We start from the raw sequence: 24,183 nt of genomic DNA, 5'->3' as shown, positions 1-24,183 counted from the left end.
CCCCATTCCCTCCAGCAATCCCCCCAACTTAGTTCATGTCCATGAGTCATACATATGAGTTTTTGGCTTCTCCATTTGCTATACTATTCTTAAAATTCCCCTGTGTATTTTGTACCTACCAATTATGCTTCTTATTTTCTGTACCTTTTCCCCCATTCTCCCATTCTCCCCTCTCCACTGACAACCCTCCATGTGATCTCCATTTTTATGATGTTGTACTGTTATAGTTATTTGCTAAGTTTGTTTTTGTTTTTGTTTTTTAGGTTCAGTTGTTAATAGCTGTGAGTTTGTTGTTATTTTACCATTCATAGTTTTCCATAGTTTTCGATCTTCTTCTTGTCCTTTAAACATTCCAACATCTGAATCATAGGGGTGCCGGAAGAAGAAGAGAAAGAGCAAGAAATTGAAAATTTATTTTAAAAAATGAAAGAAAACTTCTCTAATTTGGCAAAGGAAATAGACATACAAGTCAAGGAATCTCAGAGAATCCCAAAGAAGTTGGACCCAAGGAGAGCCACACCAAGACACATCATAATTAAAATGTCAAAGGTTAAAGATAAAGAGAGAATCTTAAAAGCAGCAAGAGGAAAAGAGAGTTATCTACAAAGGAGTTCCCATAAGACAATCAGTTGATTTCCCAAAAGAAACCTTGCAGGCGAGAAGGGGCTGGCAAGAAGTATTCAAAGACGTGAAAGGCAAGGACCTACGTCCAAGAATACTGTATCCAGCAAGGCTATCATTTAGAATTAAAGTGGGGGCAGTAGACACCACTGAGTGAGGATGTGTACTGTGTGGCCATTGCATTCAAAATTACTGAGCAAATAGACCAATGAATCTGCATCAAATTTTGCATTATGCTTGAACATTCCTCCACGGAAATTATTCAGATGACTCAGAAGACTGCAGCTATGGACAACTGGTGATTGGCAGCTTCATCATGACAACATGCCCCCTCATGCATCACTTCTCATGCAGAATTTTTTGGTGAAACACCAAATTACCCAGGTGACTCAGTCCCTCTACAGCCTAAATTTGGTGCCCTGTGACTTCTGACTTTTCTCAAAACTAAAATCACCTTTAAAAGGGAAGAGATTTCAGATCACTGATGAGATTCAAGAAAACACAGTGGGGCAGCTGATGGTGATTGGGAGAACTGTGTGAGATCCCAAGGTGCCTACTTGAAGGGGACTGAGATGTCATTGTCCTGTGTACAATGTCTCTTGTATCTTGTATCTTCTTCAATAAATGTCTCTATTTTTCATATGACATGACTGGATACCTTCTGAGCAGACTATGAAATATATGTTATATATAGATGATAGATATAGATATAGAAATAGAGATAGAGATAGAGATATACTTTCTAATTGAAAAGTTTCTTTTTTTGTATTCTTGTCATATCACACTTGATCATGGAGAATTATATTTTAGATGCTCCTTAATTCTATTTATTATTATTTTAAGTAGGGTTTTTGTGTCAATATTTATAAATAAAACCAAATTTATGAATTTAGATTCATCTGAGTTTTATGTGTGTGTGTCTGTGTGTACCAGGGTGATTATCTTGATATCATTTTGATATTGTAGCTTTGTTGACTTTATTGTAATTGTTGTTCAAGTACAGTTGTCCCCATTCTCACCCTTCCATGCCCCCTCACCTCACCCATCCCCACCTCCCACCCTCAAATCTACCCCCTTTGGCTTTGTCCGTGTGTCCTTTATACATGTTCCTTGATGGCCCTTCCCCTATTATCCCCTATTATCCCTCTCCTCCTTCTCTCTGGTTACTGTCTCTTTGTTCTTAATTTCAATGCCTCTGGTTGTATTTTGCTTGCTTGTTTGCTTTTTTGATTGGGTTCTACTTATAGGTAAGATCATATGGTATTACTTTTTCACTACCTGGCTTACCTCACTTAGCATAATGCTTTCCAGTCCCATTTATGCTGTCGCAAACGGTATGAGCTCCTTCTTTCTTTCTGCTGTGTAGTATTCCATCGTGTAAATGTACCACAGTTTTTTGATCCACTCAACTCTTTTTAAAGCTCAGTAATGGTTCTAATAGACCAAACACTATCCTTGAAGATTGTAAGGCACCCACCAGTGAAACTATTTGGATCTGACACTTTTTTCAAGGGGTAGCAGCTTTCATAGAAACAATAATGGCACCTGTATGATGCCAGGAGATTTAAATGATGAAATAATGCCAGTAAAGGAGCTCTTAAGAGGCTCAAAGTGAATGCCAGTTTCAATGTGTTGCAATATCAGAAGAATTCCCCATCCTAAGAGCTACATTTGGCCTTGCAAATAATTTGCAAAGAAGGCAGGTTCAGAAGAATGTCATGTCACTAGCCATTACACTATTCTAAAAGTTTTTGTTCCTTAAAATTTCTTAAGAATAGAATGGGCTTTATTGGGAAATTCCAAAATTGATAATTCCCCTTTTTTATATTTGCATGTCTACAAGCAGAGGTACTAACTATTGTTAGCCTCAAATAGGACATAAAATTAAATTATATCAGACTTTTTGTGACTTCCATGATATAGCTATAATTTTCTGAATTTAGTAATCCCCTAAGGCTTTTTCTCTTACATCATCCTTTTTTACTTCTTTCTAGGTTATTGGTACCTAATGTTTGAATTCCCTTTTCTTAATTTTTTTCATTACATATTTCTTATTACTAAAGCCAAACTCCTTTGCTTGGTGTAAAAAGCTGCAAGCAGCCCGCTCATAAGTGGGAGTCATGGGCAATGCACTATGTCCTTTCTATCAACTTTATTGATATCATTTGCTGAAAATATACCCAGACCTAATGAATAGAGGAACTGAATTAGCAACTGACATAATTCTTTGATCCAGAATAAGCTTTAGTGACCTTAGACGGTAAATAACTCCCATGTGCAAAACTGTGAGTGATTGTTCGTGACTCTCTTATTTATAGTACAAGGGACAAGAACATGTTATGGTGTAATTGAAGATGCTTTTCTATTGGTCTTATTCATCAACATGTTATTAAGATTTTGTTAAAATATTATTAGCTTGTTTAAGCTTTGTCAGGCCTTATAATCTCCAGAATTAGTATTTCACCTTAGTGTAGTAGAATATTTTTTCCTTTACAATGAGCAATCACATTCCATGTACTCTGTGAATCCATGGTAAACTAATTAATCTTTGTCTAAGGGTATTAATTAGGTTGGTTTTTAGACCTATGTCTTCCAAACACTCTTGGGGACATGACTTATTCACAGATCCTCAGGTCGACATAAAAAGCTATCAACTCACATTCCTTTGTGAGTAGAATTTCTGACAAAAATTTACACATTGTAATTTTGAAGGTGATTATTTTTTTGGCAAGCAAAAAATACTGTGATTTCCTACTGAGACATCATCCTTGGTAATGCTCCTTTTCGACAATAATTTAAGGACATGGCAGTCTTATGGCCAAAGTGAACCACTTTCATAAAAATCAGATGTAAATCCTGAATCACACATAGGAACACTCCAGACTATTCATCTGAATCATTGGCACAAAGTCACGATTTACCTGGAAAACAATTTTCCTGTAGGGAAAATTGCAAGAAAATTTCAATGTCAGGAAGACTTTTCCATAATCTATCAGAAAAAAAACAATTCTCTATGGGCAAGACACCTCTCCATTACATCTGTTAACAGTAAGTGGGTGGAGGTTACTTCCAGTATATTCTATTTTGGGTCACTTAATAAGGCTGGAATTGAAAGCTATAGAAACAATTAGATAAACCGTAAGCAGGGAAGAAACATTCAAACATACTTGGAAAACCTAACTGCATACTTTTAAGGTTATGGATGAAGTAACTATAGAGCACAACTGAAGTTAATGTGAAATAAATGAATTGTTTGGTGGAGGCACTTGGCAGAAGAAGGAGATACACAAAAGAATATCATGGGAATTATTGAAATATGGAAAAGCTGTGAATGTTTGCCAGCTTTCCAGTTACTTTATAAGCTGTGACGTTTATAAAAACCATAGTATGTTCTATGCTTCTAAATTTATAACAAAAAATATCAATAAAACTGTCTGGATAGAAATTGTATTCTTGTAATGGCTCTTAACTATAAAATATGAGCTTATATGCACATAAAACAAAATGTGTTTGGTTTGTTTTAATATTGCATTTTCTTTTTTAATTAGGATTTTTATTTACATTAATCTATAGGTAGAAAATGCTGTGCTATTTCATTCCCTGCATGTTTTTAATTATCTTGCAGATTTTGGAATCTAATTATTTTGCAGGACTTCCTCCCTCCCCTCCCTCCTTCCCTTCTTTCCTTCCTTCCTTCCTTCTGTCTTTCTTTCCTTCCTTCCTTCCTTTGTAAATCCAGGAAGTGAGACCACCCACATTATTGAGTACCAATTGTGACTTAGTGATTCCCTGACTTCCAGGCACTTATTATACAAAGAATTGTTTCATGATGATTTCACTTAACTGTTCCATGGAACTGATGCTATTTGATAACTATTTTGGTACTCAACAATGCTTAAGTGTATATCTAATGGAAAGCATTTATAATAGAGAGATGAAACTTCCAGAAAATCTTCTCAGTCACATGTTATTAAGCATAAATCCTAGCCAGGAGCCTCTGAAACAGCCTTTGTGACAAAGCAAAAGATGGCAAAGCATAACAACACATTACACACAGATCTTTAAAAAAAATTATCCATAAGGTGCTAATGTGAGACACTAAAATGAGCATCTTACATATGCTTTACTTCCTTCCTCCAACAGAACAAACTGCCAGACAGACAACAATAAGGAGATATTTCTCCCTCCTTCACTCCCCACTCCCTGCTCAGAGGAGGAAAACTTGGCAGCCAATCTTTTTCTATAAATGAATATTGTTCTAATGTGACTGTACTGTGCAGCCACCTCTACACCAAAACACCACAATTGCCATTTTTCATATTCTTATCATGTCTGTCTAAAAATAAGAAAAATGAATAAAGCCCATAAGTTGAGAAAGAGCATGGAGGTGTGGAAGACACAAGAAATTCTGAGCAATGTGATTCCAATGAGTAGAGTATTTGTGGAGGGAAGAGAGGAACAGTGGCCAAGCCCAGAGGGACCTGTGTGTGTCCTATCAGTTTAATAAGATGAACTGAGGCACTAAGTAGGTCCTCTCTGCAACTACCCTAAATGGAAACTTAGCTGCCTCCATCAACTCCCTTTTGTTGACGTGAAAGGACATCTCTCATTGGACAAGGCACTGGGAGTCTGGGCTGCAGGCACTGGGTCTGTGCTGCTCTCAGACAAATTCTGGGCCTAAATAAACCTCTCCTTCAGGGTGAATATATACACATATGCATGCACACAGAAAACAGGAGAATAACCCAGCAGAGACAGGATGTGGAGTTCATCCTCTAAACTGTCAGAGGCAGGAAAAACTGCTGAAAATTGAACAGAACACCTAGAATAATGCTTTCTAGATTGTTTAATGATATTAATGGGTTGCAAGGAAGGTCTCCAAAAAGCCAAAGGAAAACTCCCTAAAACTTATAAAGAAGGGAATGTGGATGAGAAAATTAAAAAATTAAAATAATTTGAGAAATGTAATAAAGCAAGTAAATTGGCACAAGGAGTAGTAAACAGTGGAACTGATATTGTAGAAAATATATCAGTAAAGTGGGGCAAGCTTGACAACCTCCTCCAGAATGCATAAGTAAAGGCAGCGTCATGAAGAATAAGATATTTCTATGCAGAGAATGAAAACATGACTGAAGAAAACAACTTTGAAACACAGATTGAAATACACAGCTAAAGAAAAATTAAAGAAAATACATATCTGAAAATATTGAACTTTTATTGCAATCATAAAAACATTGCCAGAAGAGTGCAGGCCATAAACAAGTAATCTTAAAAGGAACAAATATGGAATTGCCTTTAGATTTCTCTTTTGCCAAGTAGCACATTAGAAAACAATATAGTATATAATATACTGGATAATACTGAGGGAGGGAGAAATAAAACAAGGGGCAAAAAAGTAAGCAAAAACAAATTTTAAAAAGCAGAACCATGGTATAATTTAACACAATTTTAGGATATACGAGAAAAAAAAATCAAATGGGGCTGAGGTTATTAGTATTGATAAAGGGAATAATCTAAACTGAAAATAAAAAAGCTATATAGATCTTTATCCATGAAAAATATAGCATCAAGTGAATCCCCAATAAGTCTAGGGGGTAATCACTTCATAAATTATATAAATGCCTAACCATTATGCTATCCACCTGAAATTATTATAAAATAATTTTATAAATAATTTTGTAAATAAATTATAAAATAATGATTGCCAAGTGTAATCTAAAAATAATTTTAAAAGTGAATAAAGTACTACTGAGGTTCAATTTGAAAATGAAATATATGAAGATTGAATATCTTGCACTGAGATTTAAGAACTACTGTATAAATTAAGGCAAATCAGTCAGATAATACTGCTATAGTCACTGGGATCAGTGGTGGATTTGAAATTAAGAGGAGCTTCTTTGAAAAAAAGGTAGTATCAAAAACTTAAAATAGCTTTGGTTAGCTTCAAGGAGAATACAATATAATGATATATATCATTTCTGTACAACTTCACAACATAAGCCACATGCTCTGAACACTTGCAAACTATATATTATTAATTAAATACTACACTTAAAACTTCATGCTTTGAGCATGAATTGCTATAAGGACTTCAAAGAGCAACTGGCCAATATATATTGAACTTAGAAATGTGCATATCCAACAGGGGCACTAAGTCACTTCTCTGTGCATGCTTTAAGGAAACACTCCTACGTGATCACAATGAGATGTAAATGAGACAGGTTCATTACAGCAATGCTTGTAATAGGAAAAAAGGTGGGGACAGAAACAGGCCTCAATAGGGGGATGAATAAATACAATGTAGAATATGATTGGCTAGTATAAAGAAATTTAAAAATATGGTATTTGTCCCTCACCGTCTGGCTTATTTCACTTAACATAATGCTCTCCAGTTCCATCCATGCTGTTGCAAAGGGTATAAGCTCCTTCTTTCTCTCTGCTGTGATGTAACTGAACAAAATGTTATATACCTAACTCATGCTAGTGAGCTCTGGGAGTTAGAAATGGTTCTGTCATGGTCATTAAAGGAACATTTAGCTTTGCTTATAATATTCATTTTTTCTCTCTCAGGAATATATATGCTAAATAATGGTAACAATATTTTATTCTGAATGATGGGGATATGCATGATGACTTTATTATACTTTGTCTTTCCTTTTTCTCATTTTACTAAAACATAGAATTTGGGAATAAATATTCTAATAAATAACAGTGGCAAAAAGAAAATAAAAACTAGAGTTAAAGATTGTTTCTGAATCAAACATTGAGACCCCTAATAGCAAAATTAAAGTATTGTACCTAAAGCTGTAGTCAGAGGAAAATAGTTTATCCTTAAATATTTTGATTCTTATGAGTTAAACAAATAGAAATAAACTTACCATTTAATTCAAGAAGATAGACAAACCCAAAGAAAGCAATGGATGTATTTTTATATAAACATTAAGACTGATTCTAACATCCTCATGAACACTCTGGACTTCCCATAAAGTGTGATGGACGATGGACTAGAGGTGTTAGTCATGCTGTTATAACATGTGTGCATGCCTCGTTGGGAAAACATTGTTTTCTGGGTTCTGATTGAATGGGGAGACAGAGAGTCATGATGAGAAAACAATTCTGAACTGCATTCCCAAGACTTCCAAGTCATGTTTTTATGTGTAGACAGAGAAGGGGGTCAGTGCAGAGAGGGCATTTCTGAGCCATCACAGTGGCTAATTTTTCTGGACAGTTTCTGGCAGCCACCATGGAAAATTTGTAGGTGAATATGAAGAGTGATTCTTTCCCCTTATAAACTGAGAGAGCAAGAATCAGAAGAATGGGTAGCATGGGAAAAGCCTAAACCTGTTTCATTTGTGAAGAAATTGTAACTGGAATTTCTTGTGGTGTAAAGACAGTGAGGAGACAGATATAGGGCTCCTTTAAGCCTGGGAAGAATTTGAATTATTGTTGGTGAATGCTAGCCCCATAATCACAAGATAGAAAAGGCTTGTCTGCAGTTTCTATTCTAATGGATAATATGCCCTGTATCCTCTCTCCCTGAGATGAAAACACTTTGTACTGATTCTTATATGAGCATTGTGTGATTTTCTTTGAAACAAAAACCACTGAATTGTTACATGCATTCACGGACTTTGCTTTTGCTTTGCTTTCTCTTATTTTCAAAAACTTTTTATAAATCTCAGCAAAGTGTGTTATAATTTATTCCAGGTCTTATGGAACAGAACTTGGAATTAGTAGTTTTGCATGTCATAGGATAAATTTTAAATAGATTTTTTTCCTGTGGGAAAATTGAATGAACAGAGAATGGGAAATGTACCAAAGGATTTCTTTAACAGAGCAAATAAGGAAGAAAAAGAAAAAGAGAAAGAGAAAAAGAAAGAGAGAGAGAGAGGAAGGAAGGAAGGAAGGAAGGAAGGAAGGAAGGAAGGAAGGAAGGAAGGAAGGAAGGAAGGAAGGAAGGAAGGAAGGAAGGAAAAATCAATCGACAGTCATTGGCGCTAATTCAACTGCGACAGGAATCCCCATTTTGTATACAGTAAAGAATGAAACTTTATTCAGTTCGAACAGTGATGCAGCATGATTGTGAAAACAGCACCTCCATGGGTCCAGATCCCTCTCTGCTAGACAGCTCTGTTCTGCTTCACTCTGGGAGCTCTCTTATATGGACAGAAGTCTCTGCCCTTGGTCCCTGATTGGTCCATTCTCATATAAATGAGGACTCTGAGTCCTCACAATATGATTGGTCCAAAGGCACTATCCTGATTGGTCAGAATAGAGTCACTTTCATTGATTAGAGCTGCACAGCTCTTACTGAATGGGGAAAGCCTCAAACCTATTAGTTGAAACAGGAGTCTAGGAAACCTTTGTAAGGGCTGGCTCCGATGACGGAAGCAAAGTGCAGGTAGGCACTTTAGCACAGAGGCCTCTCTGTGAAGTCCCGTTTGCCTCAGAGGCCCCTGTGCAGAAATGGCTGCTAAGCTTGTGCTTTTTAAAATTTGAGCCAAGTTAGCCACCAGGAGCCCTTCTTAGTAGGTGTCCTTTTTCCTCAGGGTTTACAAAAGAAAGAAATAAAGAGAAAAATCCCAAAGGCAAGCTTTCACAATGGTCTGTACGAGACTGTTTTACAATCAACTAGCTCTAACTCTGTCTATGAGGAGGACTACCTACTGTGACAGATTGTGTATTCCTGAAATGGCCACTACAATATCACTTACTCACATGTTATTCTACAACATGACTTTCCTACTTCCCCTGAATCGGTCAGGGACCTTGAGAATGCTCCATCCAATAGCATACAGTGGAAGTAATGCTCTATAACTTCCAAGTCCAGGTCATGAAAAGCAACACATCTCCTACCTTAATCACAGGAACTCACACCTGGAACCCAAAACTGTCAGGTAAGGACTTTGACTATTGTTAGGCAGTCATGTTGGTAAGAAGCCTGAGGCAGCCATATTGAGAGGAAGACCAACCACATGGGGTAGACCACATATAGGTACCCTAGTCAGCTGTGTTAGTCTTTGAATCATCTCAGCCCAGGCATCAGGTGTATGAATGAATGATTAATGCTTTAGATGATTTTCAGCCATGGTTCATTTATGAGTCTTCATAGCTAAGGTCCCAGATATCAGAGCAGAAACAAACCATTCCCACTGAAGCCTGTCTGGATTCCAGACCTACAAAATCTGTGAGCACAATCAACTGCATGATTAAGCCACTAAGCTTTGCTGTAACCAGAACTCTTCTGGGTTGAATTGTGTACCTAAAAATTCATATACTCATATCCTACCTCAGAATGTGACCTTATTTGGTTATTTCAGATATAGTTAGTTAAGATGAACTCATCTTTGGGAATTTAGACACAGATACCACACAGGGAAAATGCCATGTGAAGATGGAGGTAGAAATGATATAATGCTTCTCCACTAGCCAACAAATGCCAAAAATTGCCAACAAACCATCAGAAGATGGGAAAGGGGCCTGAAACATATTCTCTTCATGGTTCTCAGGTGGAACCAGCCCTGATGACACCTTGATCTCAGCCTTCTGAGCTCTCGAACTGTGAGACAATAAATTTCTGTCCTTTTTTAATCCACCCAGTTTGTAATATTTTGTTATGGCATCCACAGGAAACTAATGTACTCATAAAAAGTTAGATAATGTTATGTAAGTTTGCATTACCATATTTGGTGAGTTTGGCTAAAAAAACACCCATTTGCAAAATTATATTGATGCATTGTCACTTTTACCTAAGGAGTTATGTAGATCAGTAACTACTACATTTGGGTCATCCACTCATTTCCTTACTTCTCCATTTGCATTTTACAAGTTGAGGCTGTAAGTGTAGCTCATAATGGAACCCATGGCAAAGCACTGTTAGAAAACTCTTCAGATGATACAAGTTTATTAACCCACACTGTCCTGCAATCAGAAACAGTTACCTCATTCTACTTTTAGATGGCCCATGTCACTCTATTTTGTCCATAGTATATTGTGACACCACATTAAATGCTGATGAAATCCATACAAACTCTATATAAACAAAATTTTCCCATGTGCTGATACAGTACCTCAGACATATGACTTAAGCCTTGTTACTGTATATGTATTCAAACACAGCCACATGTACCTGCCATTAACACATACAATCCTGTGAGCAAAACTTCATTACACATTTTCAAAGGTGGGAAAACATGGTCCAAACAGGTAAATTTGATGCCTATTTCAGAAAAAAATAAACAAAACTTTAGAATGGACCATTTAAAGGAAAACTGTGATAAGTAGACACCAGTAAAGGATCATTATATCAAATCTACCTCATTTATAAAATAGGGTTTAGGCTATTAGAGACATTTATCCTTATCTATGCCTCTAGCTTTATTAGCTACTTAAATAATGACATAGAAAAAAGGCTCAACCATGATCTGCATATAACACAAAGCCAGAAAAGGCAAAATGAATTGGATGTCTAATAAAGGATGTCTTAGACTCCAAAATGCCAATATAATCACTACAAAAAAAAATCATGCAATTACAGTTTTGGGAATTCTACAGGATACCTGGCCAGTACTATCCAAAACTGTCAAGGTCACGGCAAACAAGGAAAAACTAAGAGACTGTCACAGACCAGAGGAGACAGGCAACGAGATGACTAAATGGTGTAGGGTGCCCTGCATGGGATCCTAGAACCCAAAATGAACACTAATGACAAAACTAGTGGTATCCAAATAAAGCTGGGAGTTTAGTTAAACGAATGCACCGATATCAGGTTCTTAGCTTTTACCACAGTAAGGTAAGATATTTACAATGGGGAGACTGGGGCAGGAATATAGGGGAACTCTGTACTATCTTTGCAATTTTTCTGTAAATCTAAAATTCTTCCAGAATATACTGTATTTTTCAGACTATAAGATGCACTTTCCCCCCCAAATTTGGGAAGAAAATGGGGGTGCGTCTTACAGTCCAAATGTAGCTTAGCTGGCTCACAGTGGGGAGGGAAGGGGGGGCGGTGGTGAAGCAGGGTCACTGCTGCAGGAAGCTGGCAGTAGCAGAAATGGGGCAATGCTGAGGGCCCTGGGCTGGGAGGAGGGGGTGTCTCTGCGGTGTGAAGCCAGGGAAGCAGGAGCGGAGTCCCCGCTGCAGCATACTATAGTGCTAGGAAGGAGGGTACAGGCGGTGCAGGCACATTAGGAGAAGAAAGCCTGCAGCGACCGTATGTGCCTCCATCACGTGACTGGTGTGTCCCCCATTAACATTAACATAGGTAAATTCCACTGCAGGGTCACTTGTCAATGTGGCCCTGCAGCTGTTGCAAAACTACAACTCCCATCATGCTTGGACAGGTTGAGATGATGGGAGCTGTAATTTGGCAACAGCTGCAGAGCCACACAGGTTGTGCAAAACTGCTGTCCCCATACAAGAGTGTTGCACAACCTGTGGCTCTCCAGCAGCAGATCTCCCCCATAATAGTGACTCCCCATAACAGTGTCTCCCCATAACAGTGCATCATCCACTGATGTTCTCAGCTCCAGTGCCCCCATAACTATGAAGGACACAGTGCTGATAGTTTTCATTACTGCATTTTGTTGTAGGAAGATACAATAGCATACTGTAGTCTCCTGCTGAATCTACCGTAATTGTGGAAAGATGTCAAAGCAGAAAAGGATTTCTGCTTTAAAGGATGTTTATTTAATAACATCATTTTTTTTTCTTATTTTCCTTCTCTAAAACCTAGGTGTGTCTTATGGTCCAAAAAATAAAATAGCTTTTTAAAAGGGAAGTTAAAGGTTGAATTGTGGACCAAACCACAGAATGAAATTCACTAGACAATACAATGAACTCATTGACTGATAGCAGCAGGTGCCAAATTATGGTAATAAAAAACAACAACATACACACACACACACACACAAGATACAGTGCCTTCCTTTAAGATCATCCACAGATTCCTACACTGAAGTGAAAATTTCTAACCACCTGAATAGATGTGAGCTCTAGAATTGCATCTAAGAATCTTAGTTAAGGGCAAACTCAGTATTACGCATGAGTGTGGTGTGGGTAAAAGAAAGCTAATATACACTAATACTGTATTTGTGGGACTGCAGGATGTGGGTAAAGATGAAGATACACTCCTTGTGGCCCCAAACTTTCTTAAATGGCAAAGTCCTGAAGACAAGGACTTTTGAAGGGAGGTTATGTTGTCCCTCAAAGATTAGCTGGGTCTACTTGGAAGAGCACTGATACTGTAATCAAGACTCAGCCTAGCCTTAGTGTGGGTCTCCCCTAGATACTGGTAATGAAGAGGATGGAGCCCTCCGCAGACCTTGCTAGTAGCATTACAACAGCTAAATGTTTGAGATTTTTCTGCAGGATCCCATTTTAAGCATTGTGCCTCATTTTCAGGCTACATTTAGGATCACGTTTCTCACCTTAAGTGGGGAGACTAGGTTCCTTGAGAGAGAAAAACTTAAAGAACAATAAATAACAGAGAAAGCTCTAAATTTATTCAGTTGTCTAACAGGGCCAGGTACATTCACCATGCTATAGCTGTGGCTCTGAACAGAGTGATTTTCACAACTGAGGCAGGTGCTATGGACACTGAGAGGGTAGAGGCCAAGATGCCACTACCATCCTGCTGTGCACCGAGCAGCCCCCACGATAAGAAGTGCCCGCCCAATGTCAACAGTGCTGGACTGAGAGGCGCTGATCTATGGAGCAGTAGTATGCCTACGCACTGGAACCCCTGTCCCTGTTGTGCCAGTTTTCCACCTGACTGCTCGGCAGACCCACAGAGCACACTGACTCTGGGTCCTTTGCCAGCTTCAGCCCGCCCCTCAGTCGTAACATGAGTTAGAAGTAAGATTAAGTTCTTTAGAATCAGAAAAGCTGTATCTGAATCCTGGCTGAAAGCCCTCACATAGGGCTCTGGTCTTAGGAGGTGACTTATCCTCTGAGACCCACCGCTTACCTTGTCTGTGACACAGCCACAGAACCCTCTGCTCCCAGGCAGGTTGGTAGAAAACACCTATATCTTTCTCTCACTTTGACCTCCTGGGGTTTAGCTGGGGCCCAGGGAGCCTAAGGATGGAAGTGTATTTCAATATGAAAGAGTTACTTATAATCCTATATATCTTGTCTTATGCATTTAAAAACATTATCTGCAAAGGGGTCCATACTCATCAACAGAAAGTCAAAGAGTATGCCACTAAAAGCTTAAGAACTTTGATAGGTTGGTAGAAATTTACACTAGGAGTTTATACAAAAAAATCCCAGACACAGCTTGGAAGTTTGTACAGACCACCTCCTGGTCACCGCCAACCCAAACCATGAACCCTCAGTTTCTCCATTCCCAGTTCTCTGACCCATGTAACACTACATCTGAGCTTCTAATACCTGGTTGAAACAGGTTGGACTCACCAGGATGAATCAGCCCAGACAATGTTCTTCAGCCATGGTGCTCTGTAATTGCCAACAAATCTCATTGGTAGTGTTGGGATGTGCCATCCCTCTGGCCTATGCAACCCCAGGGCTGCCCAGCTAGGGCTACCCCTCTCCAATATGGTCTTTCCCTTCAGGAGCAGTGATTATACCCCAACATGACATGAGCACATGCTGAATGCTCAGTAAGTATTGAGTATACTCCCACATATTCCAGTGAGCTTGGGTAAACTCGACCTAAATTCTCAACGAATTCTAGCTTACCCTTCAGGACCAAACTTGATATACTGTAAGATGGTACCTCTTCCTGTAATAATTCCTGCTTGCCTAGACACAAAACTGACTAAGTCTGACTTTTCTTAAAAAGATTGATTCCTGCCTAAAATATCTTACCTGCCAGAGAATGACTAATGAAAATTAAATACATATTTGATTTCAATGTAGGCGGCAGAGAAAGTAGAAGCCAGGTTGGAGAAGAGACCAAAGACAGACTAAGGGGCTTCAAAGCTTTCCTCTGAGTTAGAAGGAGCACCCCCAGCCCCTCCATAGGTACTATAGATAATCAAGGGTGACTTCCTCAAATGTTCTCCAAGGGGAAGCATGTGGCTGTTTTGAACCAGACCCAGAATACCAGCCCATTGACAAATGGCTCTAATTTCCCTTTTGGGCCTGCCTTTCAGCAGCATTGCAGATCACAGGGAAGCACTGGAGGGACTGCTTTGGACTTCTTTGATTTTTGTCTGGCTGCTTTCCACCTTATCTTCCTCCCTGGCTGCAGATTTCAAAACCTTAGGCATTTTCTGTTCTGCTTCAGCTGAAATCTTTAGTCTGGTCCCTGGGAATAACTGGCTCAGCATTTCATCTGCAATGCACATTCATATCTTTGGCAGAACAGAACTCAACTATCCTACAGTTCAGATGATAACCAGATTGATCCATCACTTCCTGCACTGAGATTACAAGCAAAGTTTGTTTGTTTTTTCCATTTCTTAATGAACATTTAGATGAGAGTAATCCTCCCAGTTTGGAAGGATCCACTTTGTTGTGGACCACCTTCAGTACCTAATCTGTGGAGTCACTCTTGCAATTGACTAGCAAATTACAGAAGTTTTTAGCAAAACATGTGAGTCTACTAAAGCAAGGCAGCATAACATAGTGATTAAAAGCTAAGACTCTGTAACTAGATTGTCTTGTGTTTGAGTCTGCATGGTGTGAACCTAAGCAAAATAAAGTCAGTTTTTTCATACCCAGTTAGCTCTGTCTGCAGATCAGTAAAGTGCCTGGGATGGTGGCTCCCTTTAAAAGGGTGTTACTATTTTGAATTTATTCTTTTTTATACTCATGAAATGTTCAGCTCTGGGATAATTTTGGGAGTAAAAAATAAATTGACAAGTACAAAGGTATGTATAATATTTGCAGATACACTCACAAATGTGTCAATTCATAATAAAACTTTCTCTTTAATCTCTTTTAAATGCAATACAATGTTAACAAGACCCTTCAGGCTATCACACTTCTCAATAGAGTCACTTGCTTTCCTACCCATTGCAGTCTATATTAAGTGGCCAGGACCATGGCCCATGGAATGACAAGAGAAAGTCCACCTTCTTGCATGGGATACTTTTTCATTTTTTCATATTCCTGCTCTTGGCTGAAGTTCAGGAACAGAAAAGCTCTAGGGTGAGATCTCTGTATGTGTACACTAGCTAAAGGATGTTGATTTATAAGGTGATTTTAATTGATGGTGATAGTTTATATTTTCACATCTTTGTTTTCCCCCATGCATGTTATGGGGTCTCACCCAAGGAGGTGCTCAGTGACTATGTGCTGATTTCCTGAGGCCAAAATGAAGCTTGGGTGTGGGGGAGGATGCCAGCTGCTTGAATCTTGGTTACCCTTTCTGCACACTCAGCTTCCCAGTGATTTTATTGAAGCAGGGATTCTTGTTAGTTTAACTTGCTATTGGAGGTTGCTGCTATGCTGTCCCCTGAAGCTATGAGCCTTATGTAAACAGGTCTGTCTGTGGGTTTGTCTTCCACCCTCAAACATTTACTGAGTGCTTTCCGAGCATCAGCTCATGAACACAAGATAAGAGCAACAAGCCCTTTCCCTAGCCTCAGATTTGTTTCTTTCCAAGGTGACCTTAGAAATACTTAGAAAATATTCATGGACAACTTGCCTGACATCCAACAATATACATAAAAGATATTTTTTTAATTAGTACGATTTCACTATCTATTGGTACAGAGCTTTTGTCAGATATATTTGGTACCTAAATATTAATGCTTTGTTTTACTAAAGACATAGGGTAATACATCTCAAAGGGCAGTTCTTAAGGGTAGCATAAAGATGGCATTCCTTTCAATGTGCTTAATTGGAAAGTGATAACCATTACACATATATCTTCTATTTGCATTCTAATTTCAAAACAGAGCTTTTGGGTGTGAATGCATAAATATATAGTACATATGAGACATATATATGACTATTCACTTAATAAAAATCCCTTTGTGGAAATTATGAGCTCTTATTTATGAAATCGCAGGAAATGCATTTATGCATTATCCAAGCTAATAAAGGCAATTAGATAGCCAAAGGTTAAAGAATGAGAAAGCTGTTAAATCAACTCTTTAGATTAATGATCTCCAGGAGGACGTTTCCCAGGGGCCACATCAAAGCAGGAGGCTTGTATAGATGAGTGATAGATTTGCATATGATTTGTATGTAATCTGTATGTCATTAGCATACATGTGTTGAGCTCTAAAAGCTTTTAACTTTTCAAGATTAAAATTTCCCTTAACATCCTAGAGGAAAACAAGCAGAAAAATTTCAGATATCCGATGAAGCATATTTTTGCCAATATATCTCCTAGAGCAAGGGAAATAAGGAAAAAAATAAACAAACGGGACTACATCAAACTAGAAAGCTACTGAACTGCTAATGAAACCATCATCAAAATGAAAAGGGAATCACTGGAAGCAACTGAAGTGCCCATCAGCAAATGAGTGGATCCAAAAACTATGGTACATTTACACAATGGAATTCTACGCAGCAGAGAGAAAGAAGAAGCTTATACCCTTTGAAACAGCATGGGTGGAACTGGAGAGCATTATGCTAAGTGAAATAAGCCAGACAGTGAAAGACAAATACCATATGATCTTACCTATAAGTGGAATCTAATGAACAAAATAAACTAATGCACAGAATAGAACCATAGACAAGGAAACATGGGGCAGACTGAAAGTGACCAGAGGCGAGGGGGTTGGGGGGGCAATCATGGAAATAAGAAGAAGTATGAATGACCCATGCACTTGGACAACAGTGTGGGAACTGACTGTGGGAGCAGGGGTGGGATGGGCGGAGGAGGGCAAAGAGGGAAAATTGAGACCACTGTAATAGAATAGCAATAAAAATTATTTTAAAAAAAAGTATGAGAAAATTTTCCTTAAGATGTCTTCTCTGTGCAGTCTTATCCATTTACAGGTGCAACAGCCCTGTATGAGAATTTTATAGTGAATAAAAGATGGGATTATGAAAAGCCAACTGAGGAGGTAATAGGAACAGTGAGTATGACCCAGAATTCTTTGCTGGGCCATTAATAGCCTAAGGTTTAGAGAACATCTTCTTAGGTGAGTCAGGAAGAAGAAAATGATACTTCTAACCTTGCTCTGACTAAAAGCGTCTAACCTAATTACCAACAACTTATTTCTAGATTACAAAGTTTAATAATTTAAATTCATAAGTCCAAATGTACAATAAAAGAAACCATCAACAGAGTGAAAAGACAAGTTGTGAAACAGGAAAAATACTTGTAAACCATATATTTGATAAGGGATTAATATCCAAAATATATAAATAACTCACACAACTCAATAACCAGAAAAAAAACTATGAAAAAATAGGCAAAAAACCTAAATAGATAATTTTCCAAAGAATATATATCTAAAAAGCCAACAGATACATGAAAAGGTGCTCAACATCACTAGCAATTAAGAAAATGCAAATTATAACCACAATGAGATACCACCTCTCACCTATTAGAATGGCCATCATCACAAAGACAAGGGATAACAGATGTTGGCATGGCTGTAAAGAAAAGGGAACTCATGCACACCATTGGTAAGAATGTAAATTGGCACAGTCACTACAAAAAAAAACAGTATGGAGGATTCTCAGAAAATTAAAAATAAAACTACCATGTGATCCAGCAATTCCACATCTGGGAATACACCCAAAGAAAATGAAAACACTTCTAATTCTCTGATACTAGGTATACATACATTTAGTATTATTATGTCTTTTTGGTGAGTTGACTCTTTTATCTTTATGTTATATGCCTCTTTATTTATGTCAATTATATTTTTTATCTGAAATCTACTTTGTCAGATATTAATGTAGCTACTCCATCTTTCTTCTAATTAATATTTGCATAGTATATGTCTTTTGTTTGCTTGTTTTTTTACCTTTTACTTATTATTGCATTTGAAGTGAGATTCTTGCAGACAACATATAGTTAGGTCATGTTTTTAAAAATTCATTTGAACAATCTCTGTCTTATAATTGGTATGTTTATATTGTGTTTGTGTTTAATGGAATGACTGATATGTTTAGTTTTATATCTCGCTTTTTATTATTTGTTTTCTGTTTGCTACCTCTGCTTTTTTAATTTTCTTTTATTTGCCTTTTTCTTAGTTATTTAAACATTTTCTAGCATTCTGTTTTAAATGATCTACTGTGGTTTTTATTATATTGCATATTTTTTAAAACTCAAGAGGAGAATACCCTATTATATTTGCCCAGATGTTTTCCATTTCTGTTTTTCTTCCTTTATTTCTGATGTTCCAAGTTTTCTTCTTGTCTTATTTTCTTCATGTCTGAAGAACTTCCTCTAGCAATTTTTTTAGAGTAGGTCTGCTGGCAAACAGTTCTTTGAGTTATCCTTCATCTGAAAATGTCTTTACTTCACCTTCCCTGAAGGATTTTTCACTGGACTTAGAATCCTGACAGTTCTTTTCTTTCAGTGATTCAAAACTGTTGTTCACTTCCTTTCCTTTTGACCTGCATCGTTTCTGATAATCAAATCTCAGTCACTCTAATCATTGTTTCCCTATAGATAATGTGTTGTTCTCTGGCGACTTTTAACATTTCTCATTGTATTTAAATTTCAGATGACTGATTATGACATTTCTGGGTATGGATTGGGTTCCCTGAGCTTCTTGAATCTGTAGATTTATGTCTTTCTCCTTTGGAAAATGTTCATGTTTTTGGCAGGTTGTTGATCTGGTTAGATTCCAGACTCCAGGTTCCAACTCATCAACCAATGATTCCAATCTTGCTTCCAATGTCAGATCAGGTCTAGCAGTGCTACTGAGATCTGCCCTGCATGAACACGCCACCCTGTGGCCTCTTTGGGGTGTGGACAGTGTGATCAGTTCTCAAAGTCACTCTCATACTCTTTAGAGTCAGAATTTTACCTGCAAAGGTGAAAGATGAGTCCAAGACTTCATAAACAACTTTACAAGGTCACCTTCTCAGTCTATACCCTTCTTGAGTTTCCCATTACCTTTCAGTTTCCTAAGATCTCTGTTTGATATTTTATCCCCCCCCCCAAAAATGGACCTTTATTTACCTCATTCTGCCCATACTCCTGCAACTGCAGTCAGGCCTGGGCCAAGTGGCAGGAGGACAAGACCAAAATACTACTAATAATAAAGGCAAACTCCCTGCTGGTTTGGTGGCACACCTAAATTTGGTTTTCTTCCCCAGTCTGTCTGCTATTATTTGATTTTGGAGTCTCTAATAGCTGCTTCACTGTGGGAGAAACAGGTTGGGGTCTGCTACTCAGTGTTACCAGAACTAATACCAACTAAGACAGCAGTTTAGAAACATAAAGATTACTAGTTTTGATGGTGATAAGTATGATGGTGGTATATGCAAGAGGAACAAATGGTTTGACTTTGCTCATTTTTAACAGTTATCCACCTTTGTTTCTAAAACTTGAATGCATTGGAAGTCACTGATTTAGTTAACTATTATGCAAAGGCTTTGCTATGTTAATAAATATGTGCCAGCTCTTCCCACTTTTTCATTATAGGTAACTGTACTTTAAATAATATACACTGGCTTATGCTCACTTTTGGTACCATCATTTTTAAAATACTGATGCCCTTCAGTTGAACAAATCTATGCAGCCCCTGACATAGATTATTCCTTCTCATCTCACTTTGAGATGCCTCTGGGGACTCTTGATCTTTTCTGTCTTCAAAACAGCTCCTCAGGGTAGCCTCCCATGGAAACCCCCAGTGCTCTGAATCCTCCTCTGTCCACATAGCCTTCTCTTCTGCCCTGCCAGCTAATGTGCTTGTCCTGTCTGACTCCTCCTTCCTGCTGACACCACCTCATCCATCATCCCTGTGGAACCCAAGGGATGCAGTCTACAGGCTCACCTGAGAAGTGTCACAAACAGAAAAACTGGGCCAGTCATAATCCCTCTCTTGGGAGATTGGATGTGGAAATAACAAGAGAATAAAGCAACTAATAGCATAATCTGCACCTGGAAAATCCCATGAGGTAGAGTCAAGGCCATCACAGGTCACGGGGAGCTGAGATTAGTAGGAGCAGTGATGAGAGAGAGTGAAGAAACAACCACTGAAAACATGCAGAAAAGAAGGTGAGAAGCCACAGTGAAGAGGCAGAATAGAATAAACAAATGCAGACTCAGAAATGCTAAGAAACAAAATCAGGCAGCTGATGACAGGGGTACCCAGGCATGGCCCCTTGCTAACATTGAATGGTTCCTGATGGCTCATGGCTTAGGTTCTGCAAGGGTCAATGGGACAGTGCAATTCCAAGAGCACCGTCTCCGCTCAGCCTCCATGAGTATCTCGTTTAATGCCCCTCTGAGTTAGTTAAATGATGCTCTTTGCTATATCTGATAGAACTAACTACTCCAATGCTGCAAATAAATACAGGGTGAAGAAAAAGTAGGTTTACAGTTTTTCATCTGCAAAATAATGTAATAATTAGTAAATAAAAATACAAGAATAAACTTTGTGTTTCATTGACTCACAACTGTAAATTTACTTTTGCCCTACCTTGTATATTAAAATAGTGCTTCGTGACTGTAGCCAGACTAATTTTTAGGGCACTTGATTTCCTCCTAAGGGCTTGTGATTTTTTTGGTTTTGTTTCTCTAATTTCTATTTCTTAGACCAACTTTAAGGGAAATAGTTCTACGTAAATATACTGTACAAACAAATTACTGTCATTGCACAATCTATTTTTTAATCTATGTTATGTCCACTGATGACATTTAGTAATCTTTTTGGCTTTCAACATCTCTGTTCAGTGGAAATCCCAAGCCCCTTCATAGCTATTCTATAAAATGATATTTTTTTACAATGGCAAATGCAAGTAAAAGTAAAGGCCACAGAGAAGAAGTGTCTCCATTGTGAAATAGCAGTACACACAAAGGAGAAGTTGGGCATAACCAATGGCCAAGATCCACCTTCTCTGAGTGTCTGGTGCTTCCCACTGGGACATCCAGGGTTCAGGCCCAGCAGCTCCTCCAGTCATGCCAAGAAGGAAGCCTCTCCCTGGACCATCAGAGAAGCTGAGCTAACCTCCTCTCCACCAGGAGTTACCACACACATAATCCTCAAAGCCACTGCTTTTCATCACTCTTGCAGCTGACTCTGGCATTGCAGCTGTCATGAGATGCTTCCTGGGGGTGCCTATCATCTGAGTCTGCATTTCCTCCAAAGTACAACCTTTCCACTCAGGCTCAGAATCACAAATCACACTCTTCAGAGTCTCTGTCTCCCTGGCTGACTGCAGACAAGGTGGCTAACCTCAATTTTAACACATTCCGCGAGTGCTGAGGGTGCCATTAATTTTATTTTTATATGCCTGTAAATCTTTTTTAGATATGTGTTCCCTGGTCACTTGATGTTCATAATTAGCATATTTATGAGCTGAAGCAATCGGAAGCCTACATCTTGATGTAACTTAGAGCCAGAAACACCCAGGAAGCCAGTCTGAGTCCCGGTGAAAGGATGATTCTCCTTGAATTTCATATCATAACATTTCCAGTGATGGCTGCACCGTGGCTTCAGTCATTCATAGTGGATTCTAAACCAACCCAATTATTCAAAAGGCAATGGTTCAGGTGGCTTTATGATTTAGAAGTGTGATCTTTAAAATACCCCAGGAGAAATAGAATTTGCATTCCTTGTATGGATTGGGAGGATTAATGTGGTTCGGTCCAACTTCTCAGGGCCAGTGCCACCAGCACCTTTGATATAAACTAGAGAGGTTCACAGTTTCATCACTGCCTGCATGTGTACAATTGCTCCAAGGAAGCTTTAAGCATAAGCTTTCCTATCACTTGAGATGCCTCTGGTATTGCTTATTATCTAGTTCATGGAAAAACTGGGTCTCAATCAGGAAATATTTTTATCTCTAAGCTAATAAACTTGGGAATTGTTATGTTAGAGTGCTCGTGTTACTCCCTATAACACAACATCAGGAAATTTTAGAGTTATGTTAATTATTCCCATATTGCTCCCCCAAACATCCTAAGTTTGGAAAGGTAGTAAATATTATATTTGCATAACACAAACTAAGGAAGTATTGTATGTTGTACTAAAATAGAGAATTAGAGACCTTAAACTTCTTATCTCAAAACACATAAAACTAGAGAAAGGGAAATATGAATCCCAAAGACTCTATCATTTATAATAACTAAATGGTAATGGGAAAAATACAATAAAGATTAAATTAAAAAATTAAATATGTCAATTGTATAAGAAATTATTTGTCTATACTTTCACTAACATGTCTACTACACAAAGAACATGACAGAGTGGAGGAGAGAAACATTTGTATGTGGCACTGCTTTGTTGTTCTGCCAACTAGTCAGTGCCAAGGAAAGAAAAGTCATCTATATTTAAGCACCAGATTTAGACAGTGAGAGACAATTGTTGCTTCATCAATAACTAGTTCACAAAGACAGTGAACATAGAGTGGAAAAAGGAAACTTAAAGCCAACATCACTTAGGCTAAACCCTTCGATCAACCAGTATCTCTCTCAATAAAGTTTCTCAAGCAACTGTAACACCAACTGCCCTTTGGGACAAGACCTGTACTTGAAGAGGGACCTTGGCCTCAATGGGATAAGGCTCTAGTGCTACCAACTCTATGTGGGCTGGTGACACTGCCTTCTCAGAATCACAAGAAAGGGTCTCAGACTTTCTGAGATTACTGTCTTGATCCGCTTTACAACATCAGCACTGAATCAGCAGGAAGAATACAATCTCATGTGTTTTCCATTGAGGGCAATAATTCATGCTTTTATTTCAATTGGAAAGAATGCACCTTAAGTGAGCAGACATACCATCCTACTTTTCAAGCATAAGTTACTTTGAACTATTTTGTCCAAGTCCATTACATTTAAATGAACTGAGATCACAGACACATCATTTTCACATTTTGCCAAAATTTTTGTGTGACATAATGTGAAAAACATGAATGACATGAATTGATTTGTTTGATTCTTGCTTTTGGATTGATTTAAGGCAGGAGAAAACAGAGACTTTTTCCCTTGGTTTTGGCACGGGGATTGGTCCATGAGTATAGTTAATGAATGCAGTCAGTTAATTAGCTAATTAACATAATATTTGGTATGAAAAATACTGATTAAGATGATAGCACATGTTCCCCCACCCCTTCACGTGCTGGGCTCATCATGGCTAAAGCCAAGGTCATGACACCGTGATAAACGGGCCTTTGGAGAGATGAGTCTAAAGAGCTTTCAGTTGTGCCCAAGTGTGTCATATGCTGTGCCCTTCTGACGTATTCAGTAAAGACATACTTTTTTCTTGGACTTTCGGATATTGGCTTTAGAATGCAATACCTGTAGAATTCAGGCTTTCAGATACCTGTAGAATGCAACATTTCAGGTGTATATCCTTGATTCCATAGATGCCATATCCTTATCCCTTTCAGTTTCCAGGGTTTTCTGCCTGACCCTGGCATGTGCTCTCCTCACACGACATGGCCCACCTCCAGCATGACGATCTTGCTTTCAGAGAACATTCAACTAAAACCTAAACAGTTGTTAACTAC

The sequence above is a fragment of the Desmodus rotundus genome, chromosome 13, assembly GCF_022682495.2.
Source record: "Desmodus rotundus isolate HL8 chromosome 13, HLdesRot8A.1, whole genome shotgun sequence".
NCBI lineage: Eukaryota > Metazoa > Chordata > Mammalia > Chiroptera > Phyllostomidae > Desmodus > Desmodus rotundus.
Note: the sequence above shows the minus strand (reverse complement) of the source record.